Source organism: Paramisgurnus dabryanus, chromosome 13 (assembly GCF_030506205.2).
Source record: "Paramisgurnus dabryanus chromosome 13, PD_genome_1.1, whole genome shotgun sequence".
In the NCBI taxonomy this organism is placed as follows: domain Eukaryota; kingdom Metazoa; phylum Chordata; class Actinopteri; order Cypriniformes; family Cobitidae; genus Paramisgurnus; species Paramisgurnus dabryanus.
Genome location: NC_133349.1, coordinates 13,186,848 through 13,203,857, shown reverse-complemented (window position 1 = coordinate 13,203,857; position 17,010 = coordinate 13,186,848). Strand labels below are relative to the sequence as shown.

The 17,010-nt window shown below is 38.4% G+C and overlaps 2 long non-coding RNA genes across 3 annotated transcripts; one reads left to right on the top strand and one right to left on the bottom strand.

The window, feature by feature from the left end:
• The first annotated feature begins 6,624 nt into the window (after nucleotides 1-6,624).
• Nucleotides 6,625-7,659, top strand: LOC135717669 (uncharacterized). The gene is made up of 3 exons (XR_010520329.2): nucleotides 6,625-6,709; nucleotides 7,297-7,331; nucleotides 7,429-7,659. It is a non-coding gene; the product is annotated as an uncharacterized lncRNA (long non-coding RNA).
• A 1,625-nt stretch (nucleotides 7,660-9,284) lies between these two features.
• LOC135786166 (uncharacterized) lies at nucleotides 9,285-12,429 on the bottom strand. 2 transcript variants are annotated; one of them, XR_012334825.1, is made up of 4 exons: nucleotides 11,675-12,429; nucleotides 11,435-11,571; nucleotides 10,985-11,127; nucleotides 9,285-9,919 (listed from the first exon to the last, which is right to left on the bottom strand). It is a non-coding gene; the product is annotated as an uncharacterized lncRNA (long non-coding RNA). The 2 variants fall into 2 exon arrangements; XR_012334824.1 differs by lacking the exon at nucleotides 9,285-9,919 and having other exon boundaries at nucleotides 10,759-11,127.
• Between the last annotated feature and the right edge of the window lie 4,581 nt (nucleotides 12,430-17,010).

Genomic DNA, 17,010 nt, shown 5'->3' with positions numbered 1-17,010 from the left:
CACTAATACAGCCTAGATAGAGAGCCCTGTTTTGGCTGTTTATAGACTGAAGTCTTCTGTACTCTACTGCCAGACCCACCTGAGACCCTGAATTCAGTTTTAGCTGAACTTACTATATGACACGAAGATAAAAGCCAGTTGAACAAAACCCAGCTGAAGGTTTCATGTATCATTTCAGTGTTTGTTGTCAGATGATTAAATGCTTCTTTAAAGATGACCCTGAGGATATCTTATAGCTCAGCGGTTGCTCTTTCATAGCTCAAAACACAGAGAATCCTCAATTATGTTTAAGTATAAACTTAAATTCTACAATTGTTTGCATACAGTAGATTGCAGAGCTGTAACATGAATGTTATATTAATAGCTTTGGAAAAATGAATGCAATCTCTGGAATTTGAGCAGACACAAAACACAACATTAACGCTCTTCACAATGCCTTCACAAAGAACTTTTGGGCTAAATAGGTTCATAAAGAACCTTTAACATCTGTATCACAAAGGGTTCTTCAATTCCATAGTAGTTGATGAAAAAAAGCTGGAGACTTAAGAAAAGACCTCCATTTAATATTGTTGCTCTCTGAGAGAAACGATTGAGAAATTATATAGATCTTGACTCATTTTTAGTTTATGTAAAACTTTGTGATCAATCATGAAGCAAATTTACAATTGGTATCAAAGGACACTCCACTTTTTTTCCAGCTCCCCTAGAGTTAAAATTTTTATTCTTACTGTTTTGGAATCCATTTAGCCAGGGCCGGCGTCATGGGGGGGCATTCGCGGGCAGTGCCCCCCTGAACAGGTTGTTGTGCCCCCCTACAAAGTTTTTAATTACTTTAAAATATATATAGAATAATTAAAATAAATTAAACATTGAATGTTTCATGACTTGTAATGTAATCAAATGAGGAAAATATAGTTGATATATGTTTTCTTTAATTAAAATAGACCAGTTTCTCTGATTGGATGTATTGCCGCGTCTCACCCATCTTACGTCTTTAGCATATTTGTGACTTGATACTAGCAACGTGTTTTTTCGCGGCATTTTATGGATCGTGTAAAATATGGATATTAGAACATTTAGAATGAACCAGCACCGCCTGCTCCATCTTCATGCAAACACAGACTGGCTCAAACTCAGAGATTAGAGGTTGAGGTGGAATTTACAAATCTACAGGACACTTTTTTAAGGAAGTCTATTGTTCTTACACGCCGTCTCTAGCTATTTCAAAGGTAAGTTAGGTTGTTTTAAATTATGTAAGCATAATGTGAAGTGTGGCTATAGAGGGGTTGCAAGTTTACAAACATTGCAGGGTGCGCGCGCAACCAAGGGGCAGAAAGACCGATTGGTGAGCTGATCTGCTACTGCAACAACCTTAATTATTGAAGCGTTCTTTAATGTTTGTACATAAATAAGACTTGATTTTAGTTGTATCTGTTTTTCTGTCTTTATTTTTGCAGTGTTACTGTGATACATGTATGAATTATAATTTTATAATTATAATGCTAGTAACGTAATAGTCGCATCTACTGGTATGTTAACATCAGGCACCCAGCACTGACTCTGTTGGTACTATTTTCCACGCAAAAATTCCTTGGCATTTTGACTTACAGACACCGCTACTAGCATACAACACAATGCACGTCTCTTCTTTCTGCCCCTCGGTTGCGCGCGCAACCAGTTAGTGACGTCGCCGTGCAACCCGTCTATAGACCGTTAACTGAATTACGACGTGATTATGGTAAAGCGGCTTTTTTAAAGCTACCCTGTAGGACGCGCTGCACTATGAAACTCATTCATTTCAATAGCTTGCGCCACGCGAGGGCGGTTTGTTGTTGCGTCGAGTGAGCGCGAGCGCAGCTTGCGCTCACGCCGCGGTCGAAGTTCAATAGTTTTGCGCATAGTTTGTGGTCTTTTGCACTTTATACGGGAAATGAGCTGACAGTCTGTACCAGTTGTATGAGTGTGTGCTTGCTGTATTTGTTGTTTTAATGTCTTGTTTTTGCAAGTTATGGTTGCTATTGCGTGCCCCCCGTTGGAAGCCGAGTGCCCCCCTGTTAGTTATGGTCTGGCGCCGGCTCTGCATTTAGCTGATCTCCGGGTCTGGCGCTAGCACTTTTAGCATAGCTTAGCACAATCCATTGAATCTGATTAGACCATTAGCATTGCGGCAAAGTTCTTGATCATTACGCCAGTTTGAGAGTATAGTTCCAAGTCATATCTGCCTAGAAATTCGCAACTTTTAATTATCTGTCGGTCTTAGTACATGATGTAACTATAGAAGAGTCATGTTTTAAATAGGAAAAATAATGAAACTCTTTGGTTATTTTTGAGCGCGATGCTAATGGTCTAATCAGATATAGTGGGGCCCGCCATCGCCATCTTGGGATCGCGTGATCGCGCATCACTCGCATATAACTGAAAACGGGTAAAGAGGTGGGACGTGGGTGAAGCTGAAGTGGCTGGTTTTTGAAACCACGCTCGCCTAGCTCGACAGTGACAGCAGTTGCAGTTCACCTGTCATTCAAATAATTAATTATGCATAACTTTAAGGCTATATATATAATTTAAATGGATAAGTTACAAAAAAATCACCCCCTCACAGTTATCATGAAGGGCAAAATTAGCTATATAGACCAAAAACACTTTTTGTACCATGCTAAACACATTTATTTCTGCTGAAAGTTGGGCATTTTAACATGGGGGTCTATGGCAATTGACTCCCTTTTGGACCCAGCCTCTAGCAGTCAGTCGATGAATTGCAGTTTCGAACGCTCGATGGTGAAAATGTAAAAATATTTTATGCGATGTGCCTTTCGTTTACATGGAAATAACATTTTTGGCGCTTAAAACGCAAAAAAAGTTAAATAAGAGTGGAAATCTTAAACACGATCTACAGTCGCATTCCCGTCTAAAGGGTAAAAACGCAAAAATCTGCTCACTGTGGCTCTCGTCGCCTATGCGTTTACGTCACATGCATGCGCCAGTTCTGGAAAAATAACAACAAACATGTCGGATTATTTCCATATGTCGGACCTTCAAGGTGCCATAGCAGCTCTGATAAATATACAAAAGTCTTTCCAGCAGTTGTACGAAATATTCACAGCTAGTATTACTGATCAGAGAAGGCGCATTAATAACCTCTATCAAATTGTTGATGCGCCAATTCGTTGGAGGCAAACCAGACGGCTTTGAGCGAGACCTGGGAGAACAAGGAAGAAGGTTGTTCTCAGGTGCGTGTGTCAGTGCTTTACATTGCCACCTAGCTGCCTGGAGTGCATACTGCATCAAATATCACACACTTTTGCGTGACCATATGCACGCAGATTTCCCCCCAAAACGCTCATGTAAACGCGGAATAAAAAGTGATAATGCAACGCCACTTTTGTGTTTCCTCTTCAGATCGTTCCCGTGTAAACGTAGCCACTTCCATGTTGGCTTCACGATAGAGATCGAAAGGTTGCTCCTTGAGAGAGACACATTCCCATTCAAACGTGGTGTTATAATCCATCTTAGGTCCTAATTAAATTGATAGGATGGTCTATGGGCGAGTCACTCTACAATTGTTTAAACGCGAGCGGAAGAAATTACGAATTTAAATTAACTTGCACCAAAACCACTTACTGACTACCGAGTACCTCTAAATGCGGATGAAGTTAGGAAGAGCTCAAAACGTTTTACACCCTGTTTACACCTGTATTTACCGTTGTCCACTTGGGATCTGATTGACCAAAACACATCTTAATACCAGTTGTAAACAGGGCCATGGAGTCATTGCTAAATAAAATTCTAAATTTTGACAAAGAAGTCTGGTGACAGATTCTGATCAGATTTTGTAAAATGTGTTATGCTTAAAACGTTTTGTTTTAGAAAACCTGATATTATATTATCTGCACAGTCACGCACCATCTTAGTACACACTGAACTTTTCAGTAAAAAAACTATATGGTTGTTTGTTTTTGTGAGAGATGTGCAAAAATCGCTTTGAAAAGTCATCCGCAGATGCGAACAAAAAGTAAAACACCTTTCTAGTTAATTAACCCAAATCCTTTCAGCGTGGTTTCATCCTGTTTTAAAAGCTTGAAACTTGACCATTAACCTCAAAATGGATGCGAGAACGCTTTCTCCTTGACATTTTTCTTCTCCAGCAAAATGTGACATAAAAAGCTCGCGAAATGAAATGATGAGTTTAAAACGTCTTTTTGAGGCGAACCCAATTAGGGCTCGCACAGTTTTTTCCACCTCACAAAAAGCCTTACATTAGGACGAGGGCTAGTTATTAGTTCCGCAGTCGTTATTTTACAAATCATTTCTGTTTGCCTTCCGCACACCGTGGCACAAAGTGGGCTCCAATTAGAAAGGCATTAAAACAGCAACCAGGACTTAGCTGCATTACACCCAGCAATGACATTCCACCCGCCATTATGTTATTAGCAAAGAGGTGGATCGAGAGAGGAGAAAAGGCTTTTAATTGAAAATAAAAAGAAATAAAGGCATTTCGAAAGTAGCAGCTGTTAGCTTGTACATCTCTCAGCAGCTGTTGCTGTCAAGTCAGAACTCTGATCTGAACCCGTTCACCCAAAACCTCTCTTTTGAATGACCATTTTGTGCTGTCTCTTAATCTCTCAGACTTTGCACTTGCTTTGTTAACAGAAAGAAATAACATTTAATTTTGAGGCATGTAAGATGAGCCATTAATAGTTTTGGTTTATTTGCCTACAAGCAAAATACTTTTTATTTTGCTTCTAGGCAAATAGAATGTTAGATGCATTTATCTGCTTAACATCTGTTTATTATATTTAGTAGGGGTGTCATAATTCTCCAAATCCTCGATTCAATAACATTTTCTATTCTAAGGTCAAGAATCGATTCCCGATTTTTACATTTTTTTTGATAGATAGCACAAAAAATGCTATGCCATTTTTAGACTAGACTTTTATGAAATATAATATCTGACCTTGAACCCGGAGATGCCATGCCATGTGGAAAAATATGTGCTGCCAGTAGAAAAGTATGGTACACCCACATACCTGATAAAACAAAACTTCCTGTCAGATGAACATTCCTGTCAGTACTTTGCACCTAAAAAACATGCTTTTATTACCGTCAGATGAGATTGTGAGCCTATACCCCAATAAGTCATGTTTAAATGCTGTTTTCATAACTCTTAAGCAATTGAAATAAGTTGTTGTGAAACTTAACCTGATCTCCTTTCAGAGAAATGGCCGGTCTTGGCACAGACGGCGCTCTGCTGTGCACGCGTGCTTGCTCTTCTGATTGAGTTCAGCTGAAGGCGGGAGGCGCTTGCTGTTTTTTGTTTCCCATGTAAAGAGCAGCTCGCGTGATGTCTTTTGCATCCGCCATGCTATCTTTTGACTGACTGTAGCTACCTAAGTTGACTCGCAGCACTCAACACGTGTTTTTCCCGCTTGGAAAGCCAACCGGACGTGACATGGGGGCGTGGCAGCATCGACGATTCCATTTTTTAAATCAAAGTTCGAGGTTGTGACTTAATTTCGATTTAGGTATTCACTAACATATATGGCATCAAAAAAAGTAAATGTTAATAATTTTATGTGTTTGCATAACTGAATGGCATCAATGACTTTCTCACTTGCTATAGTCTGAAAGACAGAAAGCTATCAAAAACATCCAAGCTATCTTGTTTTTAAATTACATTTAAACATAAAATAATCAAGACTAAATTTAACTAATAAGATGGTTTTTTTTAAATTTAAATAAGTAATGTTTTTATGCCACCATAGATTATATTATCCTCTATGTGCTGTATCCCATAGTGTAATGCAGAATTAGATTGAATTGGGTGTGATGTTGGCGCATACTGTTGGTTGTGCATTGTGCTGTAATGATGAACAGTGAGCTTGTGTTGCTCCATCCAGCCTTGCCACTGACCTGGGGTCATGGCTACAGCAGCGGTGGAAGCGGAGGACTGTGCATAAATCTGCTTAGCTGCATACATGCAATGAAATAGTGTCTCATTAAATTTGCTGTGTGGTTATAGGTGCACACGTTTGTGTGTGTGTGTATATACATGCAATTGAGTTTCCTCTGCACTGCTATGTACTTCATCTGTCCTGCATATCTTTTACATTTCTAACCAACCGGGCGGCAGCACACACTGACTTAACATCCCGGGCGGTATTGTGTTCACATAACCCTCTATGCACTTACTGTTACTAAGGCTAAAAGGGTGCCTATCATAATAATAAGCTATTTGGAGACCCCAACTATGACCCTGTATGGAGTCTGGTCTATCTGCGATAACAGTCAGTCATAAAAATGATCAATGCATATATACTTCCTATTGGACCGGGTTTCTCATATTCCATGTTTAGGCCATTTGTTTCATTTGCCTAGAAAAGGAATGGGTACTAATTTTGTTAACCTCTTGCCCCTTAACCCCCCCCCCACTTCTTTTCACTCTTGAGATTGGCCACGAGGCATTGTGTGTTTTGCGGCCGTGCCAGCTAACTGCCATTTGGACTCTTAAGAGACAAAGGCTCCGCCCCCTTTAAACTGCAGCCAACTAGTTATGCTTGCTTTGCTCTCTCTCTCTCTCGTTTTCTCCATCTCTCTCTTTTTTAATAACTTCCCCGGAAGGCACTACTCCTTTATTCCTCTCCTCTTCACAGCCCTTCCTTTTAATTTGACCACGGCTCTCTCTGGCAAAGCTGTGATGCTGATAAAAAAGGTATGGTTGCCTTTAACTGACAGCTTGTCTTCTCTCCGATTGTGCGTGCATGTGCAAATGCGTTTGTGTGCATTTAGATCTGAATTCAATGCGTTCACTCAATGAGCTTCGCTCTTAAATGCATCCCGTGGGGGGTTTCAGTGTGTAATATTGCGTAAAAAACGAGACGCTGAGCTGTGAACGTGAATGCACAATAAGTCCACGTGAATTTGATACGGTACCTCAAAAAAGCAATACGTTTTTCAAAGCTTTTCAGTGTACGTAAAAAAAAAACGTGCACCCAAATTTGACATTTTCGTGAACACTCATCCTCATTTTGCTTCAGACACATATGACTTGTACCATAAAAGTCATTTATAAGATTTGTGTGCCGTTTCCCAAAACATTTGAAGCATATGATTCACAAAATAGACCGAAGCCTATAAATTCACAATACCTAAAATATAGTGCACAAATCATTTAATACTTTTATGGTGCTTTTGTGCACCTTTTGAAGCTTAAAAGCTCCAGTTCCCATTTACTGTAATTGTATAAAAAACAACGACCCGCACAGTCATCAGAATTTCTCCTTTTGTGTTCCCCGACAGAAAGAAAACCAAACACATTTGTAACAACATAACTGGTGAGTAAATTATCGAAATGACAAAATTTTATTTTGGGAGAACAATTCCTTTAAGTTAGCTCACTTTCATACACTACAACTTGTGATTCGATGACAGATGTGTGAGCGTAGACTATCAGCTTGCCCAGAGGGGTCTGCTCTCACTTGTCATGGGATGGAGAGAAAGAGACCCCCAAAGACACCTGTCTGACACCTCTCATCAGAGTACTATCTCGGATCCAGCAGAGGGCCACTGAGGGTCTGAAATATCACACCTTTAAGCTACTGTTTGCACTCAGCGCCTGTCATATCCACTTTAGAAAACAACAGCCCGGGGGTGTGCGAAAGAGGCAAGCCATTGTAATAAAAAAAGTGCTGAAAAAAGCTAAATATGTTGTATTATGGTATCATAATACATTGTGTCATCCACAATGCAATGTGAGGCATTAAAGGAATAGCTTCCCATGCTTCAGCATTTATTTTGTCGTGTGGGATTATTTCTAACAGACGCGTGTGTTATTGCTGTGCGCATGTATACGAATGTGTCCGCTTTGTCACTGAGTGACGGTTGGTTGTATGCCAGTGTTTGTAATAATGGCTGTTCTGTGTTGAAAAACATGGGGTCTTTAAACATAAATGTAAAAACATGCATAAACACTCCCTCTCTCTCTCTCTCTCTTTTGCTGTCTCTCTACACTTCTCGTGAGAGAGAAAGGGCGGGCGGGGAGGGAGGTGACCTTGCCAGCTGTAATTAAAGTGAAACACCTTGACTTGTCACCATTGGCTCAGACAGCTTAAATCTCCCTAATGTAAATCGGCCCGCTGCTGACGCGCTGCTAGGCATGGCCACGGAGAAGATAGAGGCAGTGGTGATCTATCTCTGTACACACACATATACACACACACACACACACAAGGTCCCCCACCCAATTGTGTTTGCATGCGTGTTTATTTATTTTACACACTAGACACCATGTTACAAGGCTTCATAGCCACAAAGCCTCCTGGGATATCTGTGTGTTTGCTCATGCAAAGCGGTTGAAATGTCACAAAGTGGTGGTGAGAATTTGTGGGCTTCATAAAACCACCTGAAATTTAAACACACATTTGGCACTCAAAGAGAGTCAATATGTCTGTGTTTTATTGAACAAAGATACTGTATATACATATGGAAGGGACCATTTAAAATATACGTATACGTGTATTTACAATCACCTAAAGGATTATTAGGAACACCATACTAATACTGTGTTTGACCCCCTTTTACCTTCAGAACTGCCTTAATTGTACGTGGCATTGATTCAACAAGGTGCTGAAAGCATTCTTTAGAAATGTTCGCCCATATTGATAGGATAGCATCTTGCAGTTGATGGTGATTTGTGGGATGCACATCCAGGGCACAAAGCTCCCATTCCACCACATCCCAAAGATGCTCTATTGGGTTGAGATCTGGTGACTGTGGGGGCCATTTTAGTACAGTGAACTCATTGTCATGTTCAAGAAACCAATTTGAAATGATTCGAGCTTTGTGACATGGTGCATTTTCCTGCTGGAAGTAGCAATCAGAGGATGGGTACATGGTGGTCATAAAGGGATGGACATGGGCAGAAACAATGCTCAGGTACACTCTAAAAAGAAAAGGTTCTAAAATGAACCTTTTGAAGTTCCTGGAGATTGCAACTGTGGGGGAACCTTTGAGGTTCATTTTTGAACCTTTTTAAAAAGGTTCCAATTAGAACCCTTTTTTGAAGGTGCTTTAAAGAACCAGCAGAGTTCCTTTTCGAACCTTCTTCTGGACATTATAATAATAATAATTATTATTATTGTTATTACTATTATTATTATTATTATTATTATTATTATTATTATTATTATTATTATATTATTATTAATTACTACATTACACTTTTTTATAACAGACACAACATCATGATACCTGATTAAATGTTTATTGCATACATAACATGACAGCACTTTAAACAAACAGGCTAAAGACAAAACATTCTCTAAAAAACAACCTTAATATTTCAGTCAATCATTCAACAATTTAATTCAACATTTAACAGAATGTAAATGAATATATCATTGATATATGTAAGAAATAATTGACGACAGGCCATTGAATTATAAGAAAATAATGCACACCCAAGGTGGTAATGTGGCATGACGCGAAGCGGGCTGCCCTTACACCGCGGGTGTGCATTATTTTCAAATAATTCAAAGGACCGCAGTCAATTATTCCGCTTATACCACAGTTACCACAAACATTTCTCTGCTGCCTATTTTTAAGACATTTGACAAGTTAGGTGTGCGGTTATCGAAAAATAATGCATGCTCGTGGAACATTTCTCAACCAATCAGAATAAAGAATTAAACAGCCCCATGGTATAATTTAAATATATATAATTAAAAATTAATGTTGATTCCTCCACATTATGTATTTACACTCCAACATACAGTAATTTAAACAATTAATTATTCAATGTTGAAGATGAAGTGGACTGCACAACAAGAGCTGGTGACATCTTCTACCTCACAGACTTTCTCACCTTCCATCATCTCCAGGATTGAATCTGCACCTGTAGAACCGGGTTGGGTGTATTTGGTACCTATAAAAAAGAAAGTGATAATGTTATACAAAGCTCATACTTGATTTAATATTATAAACAAATATTATTTTTAAACTTTAAAAACATTCCAACTTCCCAGTTCAGATGCTTTTTTAGGAATTTTGACATGTCACAATCAGTGGCAGCCGATGACTTTTGAGGGTGCACAATGCAAAGCTCGCCATGTGTGTGGTTTGTCCTTTCAAAATATGTGTTCTGGGCGTCGAGTTATCCTATGTGCATCAAGTGTTCGGAGTGTCATGTGTGTTGCTTGCGTATACAAAATATGTGTTTGTTGCGTCATTTGAACCATGTGCATCGTGTGTTTTGTCAAAATAAGTTCCTGCTGCAGACACGTCTAAAGGCCGTTTCACACGGTAGGCGGCAACCGCGAGTGTTTAGTTATTTTTCAATAGGAGATGTGCGGAAAGCGGCAAAACGGGGGCGGGTGAAGCGGAGTTGGTCCACACACCTTGCTCGTGCACCCAAAATCCTATTCCGTTGAAGATAAACATATTTGCTCTAAATGCTGCACAAAACGCTTCCAATACAAGAGAAAAGCTGAAGCCACGCGGCGATTTTGCGCTTACAGCGTACCGTGTGAAACGGCCATAAAGGGTTTATGATAAAAGAGACGCTCGTGTTTGCCAACTCTCATAACTCATGCGTATTCAGAGTTTACTGTTAAGGGAGTGTCTTGGGTGTGTTTTGTGAACGTGAGCTTCTCTTTTATCATAAATGGTTTTGACGCGTATGCAGCAGGAACTTATTTTGACAAAACACACGATGCACATGGTTCAAATGACGCAACAAACACATATTTTGAAAACGCAAGCAACACACATGACACTTCGAACACTTATTTTGAATTAGCGCCCCTCGGATGAGCAATCACAAGCTGCCACTGCTGCTTTTACTGAATCCTGAAGGTCAGTCTGTTTGTGACAATTACCTCTTTCTATACTGTACATGTCTTGGTTTTCCTCAGTCTTATAGAATAAAAAACACAAAGCATTTTACAATTATAATTGTTCATTAAGGTGTCACTTTGTCTGACATACTTACCACTGAACTGGTTATCTGTTGGACCCTTGATGAAATCTTGTGGTTCCTTACTTACATATTCTCTTCCAGTTTTGTCTCTCAAGAACTGGTATTCGGTGACAAGGGATAAGCACACCTTGTTTTATCGGTCACTTGTTGGACACCTGAAAATAGAAGATATAAGTGTTCAGATGCAAAACCCTCCAAGTGTGCCTTTACATGCTTTTTTGTAAATTAGCTTTTTTTATCAGCCTCTTATTGGATTCTGCCAAAAAAAACTTTATTTCTAAATAGCCTGAGGCAGAAGTATTTGATGAACATATAATACTTGCCTGCAGCATTTGATGAAAAGTTGACATAACTTATACAATTTTATATTAATATAAAAATAAATAAAAATATATATGTTGATTTGACAAAAATGCTGCAAATTTTTTTACAGTATAAAGTAATTAGATGTAAAACACTTACTTATGACTGATGTGTGTAATCTTACACTTTTTTCTGTAGTCTAATGAATTTAACTTGATCCTTCATTTTAGGAAAACATTTAGCTATCATATTCTTCTCAGTTAGGTTCATTAACGTATCCCCATCAATTTCATTCTCTAAAACAAGGAGTAGAAGATGACAAATGTAAACAAAATTGCATGCTGAATTATATATTGCAGCTTAACAGTTAAAAAGAGAAGGCATTTCTGTGAGATTAACCTTGAAATGTTAGGTTAAATTTGTGGAAACGTTTTCCAGTCAACCAATTACATCTTGAGTAGTCCATTGAATAAAGTCTGTGTTTGTTTCAGTCCCTAGAAAAATAATTGCAGTTTAGAGGAGAATGATATCACATAAAAGTTCATTTGCAAAGATAAATATACATTTATATACTATTCATATTATTTTTTTACCCTACTATATCAAAAATAGGTTACATCACTTTTGTGATTCATATCTGAAGATTCCCATTATTTCCAGACATCCGGTCTTAGATATTTTCTTCAAAAATACTCAAAATACGCAGCCCACGCTTTAATATTAACATTAGGCTACATAACGTTAATGTTAATTTCAATTTTTTATAAAGTGAATAGTAAAATTGTTAGGTTTTACCTCAGATAGGTGCGCTGTTCCTCTCAGTCCCTGTGCTCGCGCTGCAACGGTTGTAACGGTTTTTCCGCGTAAAACCTTGCGCGTGTAGATGCGTGACTGCGGCTGCCGTAATTACTCATAAACAGTAATTACGTCATGGTGCTGATAGGTCTCGGACCGGTTTCATGGACTCACAAACGTTTGCTGCCAGCTATATTGTTTCAGAGGATGTTGCCGTTGGTAAAAGATTATGTTCTGGCATATCTTATTTATTTTATTATACATGCATTAAATAGGTTCTGAATGACACTTGGAGATGCTTTTGATTGGTACCTGTCGCAAATCATCTATTGAGGTTCATTTGAATAGACCCAAATGAAGCTTAGGCTACTGCACACACACGCACACACAATTCGTTACATATGTAATAACAAAAAATAATAATAAATAGGCTATATTAATGATAACACACAAGGTTGTATTTGTTAACCTTAGAAAATGCATTAACATTTATATGTCTTTGTTAAGGTTTGTTAATGTCAATACAATATTAGTTAATTGGTTCATTGTGTATTAACTCATTTAACAGTTACAACTTTATATTTTAATAATGTATTAGTAAATGCTGAAATTAACATGAACTAAGACGAGTGATGAATGCTGTAGTATTGTTCATTGTTAGTTCATGTGAATAGGCATGAACTAAACATAACAAAACAACCTTATTGTAATACTACTACTACTACTACTAATATTAATAATAATAATAATATGCAGATCATGCAGATTGTATAGGCTTCTTGTATTATTAAGGATATTATTATTATTATAATTATTATTCTTATTATTAGCCTATACAATTATAAAATCTTAACAGTCTGACTCAGTGGCGGCGTTTCACGAAAACCTAGGGTATGGCAAAAATTCTACGTACAAGAAGGCCATTCAAATAACGAATCTATGAAACCACATTATATCCATGATATGTGTACATACTCCACCAACCTGTATAAAATCATACTATGATTGCACGGATGTACACTTACTGACAACAATACGGAAGCAATACAAATGAAAAACAAAAATAGAAATCATGGTTGTTTAAAATGCTTTTCAAATGTTTTCATACTTAACTAAGTGCAACTCCAGCAACAGATAAACTAAAACAAGATAATATCAAAACATACTGTAACATCCCTTCACAAATCTTGTCATGACAGCCGCAAATAAACACTTATAAAAACACAATAAAGACTAATGATGTGATAGAGCACACGTAGTTAACCCAGCCAGCTAACCAACTAAGACTAAAACACTAAATAAAACTCTCAGTAAAACAGGGCTAAATGTAAAAACAAGTCTTACCTTTTGTCGTCGTGAAGTTTTTATTCCACAAGTCGCCATATTAAAAAACGCACGCAAATAATTAATACAATTCACTTCGACTGCGCTACAATTTCCCAGTGTAAGAGAACATATTTATTTATCCACAGAGAACAAATCATTTTACTTCTGGAATAATGTATGCAATATGCATCGCGCGAGTGTGGGGGAGAACTGTGAGTCTGTTTGAATGTTAAAACAAAAAAAGGAGTTTACTTGCGAAAATAAAGATTATAACAACAGTGGTCATCATGAAACCTCCTGCACAATTCAAGCTGCGCTGCAAGAACGACAGGTTGATGACATCAAAGTACCGCGAGGCGCGAGGGTGAGGCGAGAAATCATCGGAAGGGTTTGCTTTCAGACCGCTCTCGCGGCACGTTGATGTCATCCACATGTCGGTTCCTGTATTATAGCATGAAGTCGAGCACACGCGTAAATTATCCATATTAGTGATGTACCAATGTTCAGATATGTTCTACTGAAAATATTTAACATTACTTTTAATGAGCTTCATTATAGCCTGTTGATTTCTGGTGTTTTGTCTGAATGCTAGGGTATGGCAACTGCCATACCCTGCCATATACGCAAACGCCGCCCCTGACTCCATTTTAGAAAAGGTTCATAAAGGAACCTTCACAAAAGGTCAGGATCTAAAATGAACCCTTTGACAACAACAAAGGTTCTAAAAAGAACTGTCTAAATAACCAAGGGTATTTATAGAACCTGTAAGTTCAACTTTGAACCTTTATAATTATTAAAAGTTCATATTTGAACTTCTTGGTTCTTTTTTTAACTCTAAAGGTTCAATGTCTTCTAAGAGTGTAGGCCGTGGCATTTAAAGGATGCCCAATAGGCACTAAGGGGCCTAAAGTGTGCCGAAAAAACATCCCCCACACCATAACACCACCACCAGCAGCCTGCACAGTGGTAACAAGGCATGATGGATCCATGTTCTCATTTTGTTTTCGCCAAATTCTGGCTCTACCATCTGACTCATGTCTCAACAGAAATCGAGACTCATCAGACCAGGCAACATTTTTCCAGTCTTCAACTGTCCAATTTTGGTGAGCTCGTATAATTGTAACCTCTTTGTCCTATTTGTAGTGGAAATGAGTGGTACCCGGTGGGGTCTTCTGCTGTTGTAGCCCACCTGCCTCAAGGTTTTGCGTGTTGTGGCTTCACAAATGCTTTGCTGCATACCTCGGTTGTAACGAGTGGTTATTTCAGTCAAAGTTGCTTTTCTATCAACTTGAATCAGTCAGTCTATTCTCCTCTGACCTATACAGTAGCATCAACAAGGCATTTTCGCCCACAGGACTGCCGCATACTGGATGCTTTTCCCTTTTCACACCATTCTTTGTAAACCCTAGAAATGGCGGTGCATGAAAATCCCAGTAACTGAGCAGATTGTGAAATACTCAGACCGGCCCATCTTGCACCAACAACCATGCTGCGCTCAAAATTGTTTAAATCACCTTTCTTTCCCATTCTTACATTCAGTTTGGAGTTCAGGAGATTGTCTTGACCAGGACCACACCACTAAATGCATTGAAGCAACTGCCATGTGATCGGTTGATTAGATAATTGCATTAATGAGAAATTGAACAGGTGTTCCTAAGAATCCTTTAGGTGAATGTATAATAACATCCACACTATTTAACTGTTGAGGGTAAAATAAAACTTTCTGACTGTATTGGAAAAATAAACAAAAATGGCATGGGCATAATAATTTGGAACGTGGTGTATGTGGGCAGATGCTTTTATCCAAAATGGACCACAAAACCAGTTATAAGTAGCACGGGTATATTTGTATATATAGCCAAAAATACATTGTATGGGTAAAAATTATCGAATTAAAGAACATATTCCAGAATATATTTTGTACATTTTATTCAAAACATTTAGTTTTGTAAGTGGATGCAGTGCTAAGGACTTCATTTGGGATTTTCTCAATATTTTGATTTTTTTGCACCCCAGAGGCAATATTTTTAAATAGTTGTATCTCAGCAAAATATTGTCCTATCCTAAAAAAAAAGGTGAGGTTTTGTTGTCCAGGGTCACATACTGTATGTGTTCCCTGGTAATCAAACCCATGACATTTGTGCTACTAACAATTAAGCTACAGAAACACTTAGTTCCCTAAGCATTTAAAAAATCAATATATTTTTATATTTATTATTAATATTAACAAAAGCAAAAAGCATATTTTACCTCAGAATATAATCAAACCACCATTTAATGATTAGGGAATGAATCAGAGAAAAGAGGCAACCAATGCTTGCCAAATGGCTCTGGGCTGAATAAACCCATGGGATGTAAAAGAATGTATCTAGGCCGTTGTGCCAACATTAGCAGTTGTCGATGGCCCGTGCCAGACTGTTGCTGCTTGCCTGGCAGTAGGAACAGAGAATCAGATGCCTAGTCTGTGTCAGTGTCAGGCACTGTGCCCAATACCTCTGACCTACAGGGCTGACCGAACACATGCCACATGCTGGCAGGGCGCAGAGGGCATGCACAAACATATACCCAGATGTATTCGGCCTTATAAAGGGCCTCTGAGTTGGCAGAGCTATGTAAACAGGGATTCATTCTGGCATGAAACGCTCGTCTCTGTAGGCCTTTAGTAAGTACAGCCTATAGCAATGCAAAATTAGCGCTTAACTGCAGGGCCAAGAGTCTCTTATAGAGGCGGATCTGTGTTTTTGCCATTGTCTTAAATTGGGTTTTCATATTTTGGGTAATTGCTTGAAATTCTGATGGTTTTGTGCAGTTGTGATTAACATGCAGACGGTAATCTCAATGTTTACAAATGTAAAAAACTAATACAAATGTATAGGAATTGTTTTGTTTAACAGCATCCAAAATAAACTGTGTTATACTGTATTCAAGCATTTTCAAAATAGTCACCCTTTGCAAAGAATTAGCAAAATCGTACTCTTGGCATTCATCAAGCAGCTTTGTGAGGTCTCATCTTGGGAAATATTGTGCACCGTCAGAAAAACTGGTCCAAAAATGTCCTAATATGAACTCTTTATGAGCAAAGGTGTATTTTTTTTTTTACAGCTAGTGACATCTAGGGACCATTTATTGACCATTGTTTATGGACAGCGTAGCTTCTCAGGTTCTCTCACAACACAGGCCAAAAACACAAGAACACTGTTTCATTGTCAGCGCTTATCAGGCTTTAGAGGTAGAAAAACCCACCTACTTTAATAAAATCTCTATCTGCAACCCCCACCCCCCACCCAATTCAGTATGTAAAACCCCATGAATGTGCAGCAAAGGAAAATACATTTAATGTCGCAAATGTCTTATTGCCTGTCAGTCTATTTAATTTGATATGACGACGGACAGTTACCATTTTGGGCAGTGAAGTCAAGGAACATATTGGCAGTGAGACTGGCAGCTAATAAAGCCTGCTGGAATTCGCTCGCCCGAGTATCTCCCTCCTTATTTATAAATCTTAATATTGTTATTATGAAGATATCATAGGTGTATTAAGGTTCACCTATCTCTTTCCGCGCCCCTGAACTAATAATGCGTTATTGATTTGGCCGACTTCCTGTCTGCGTTCC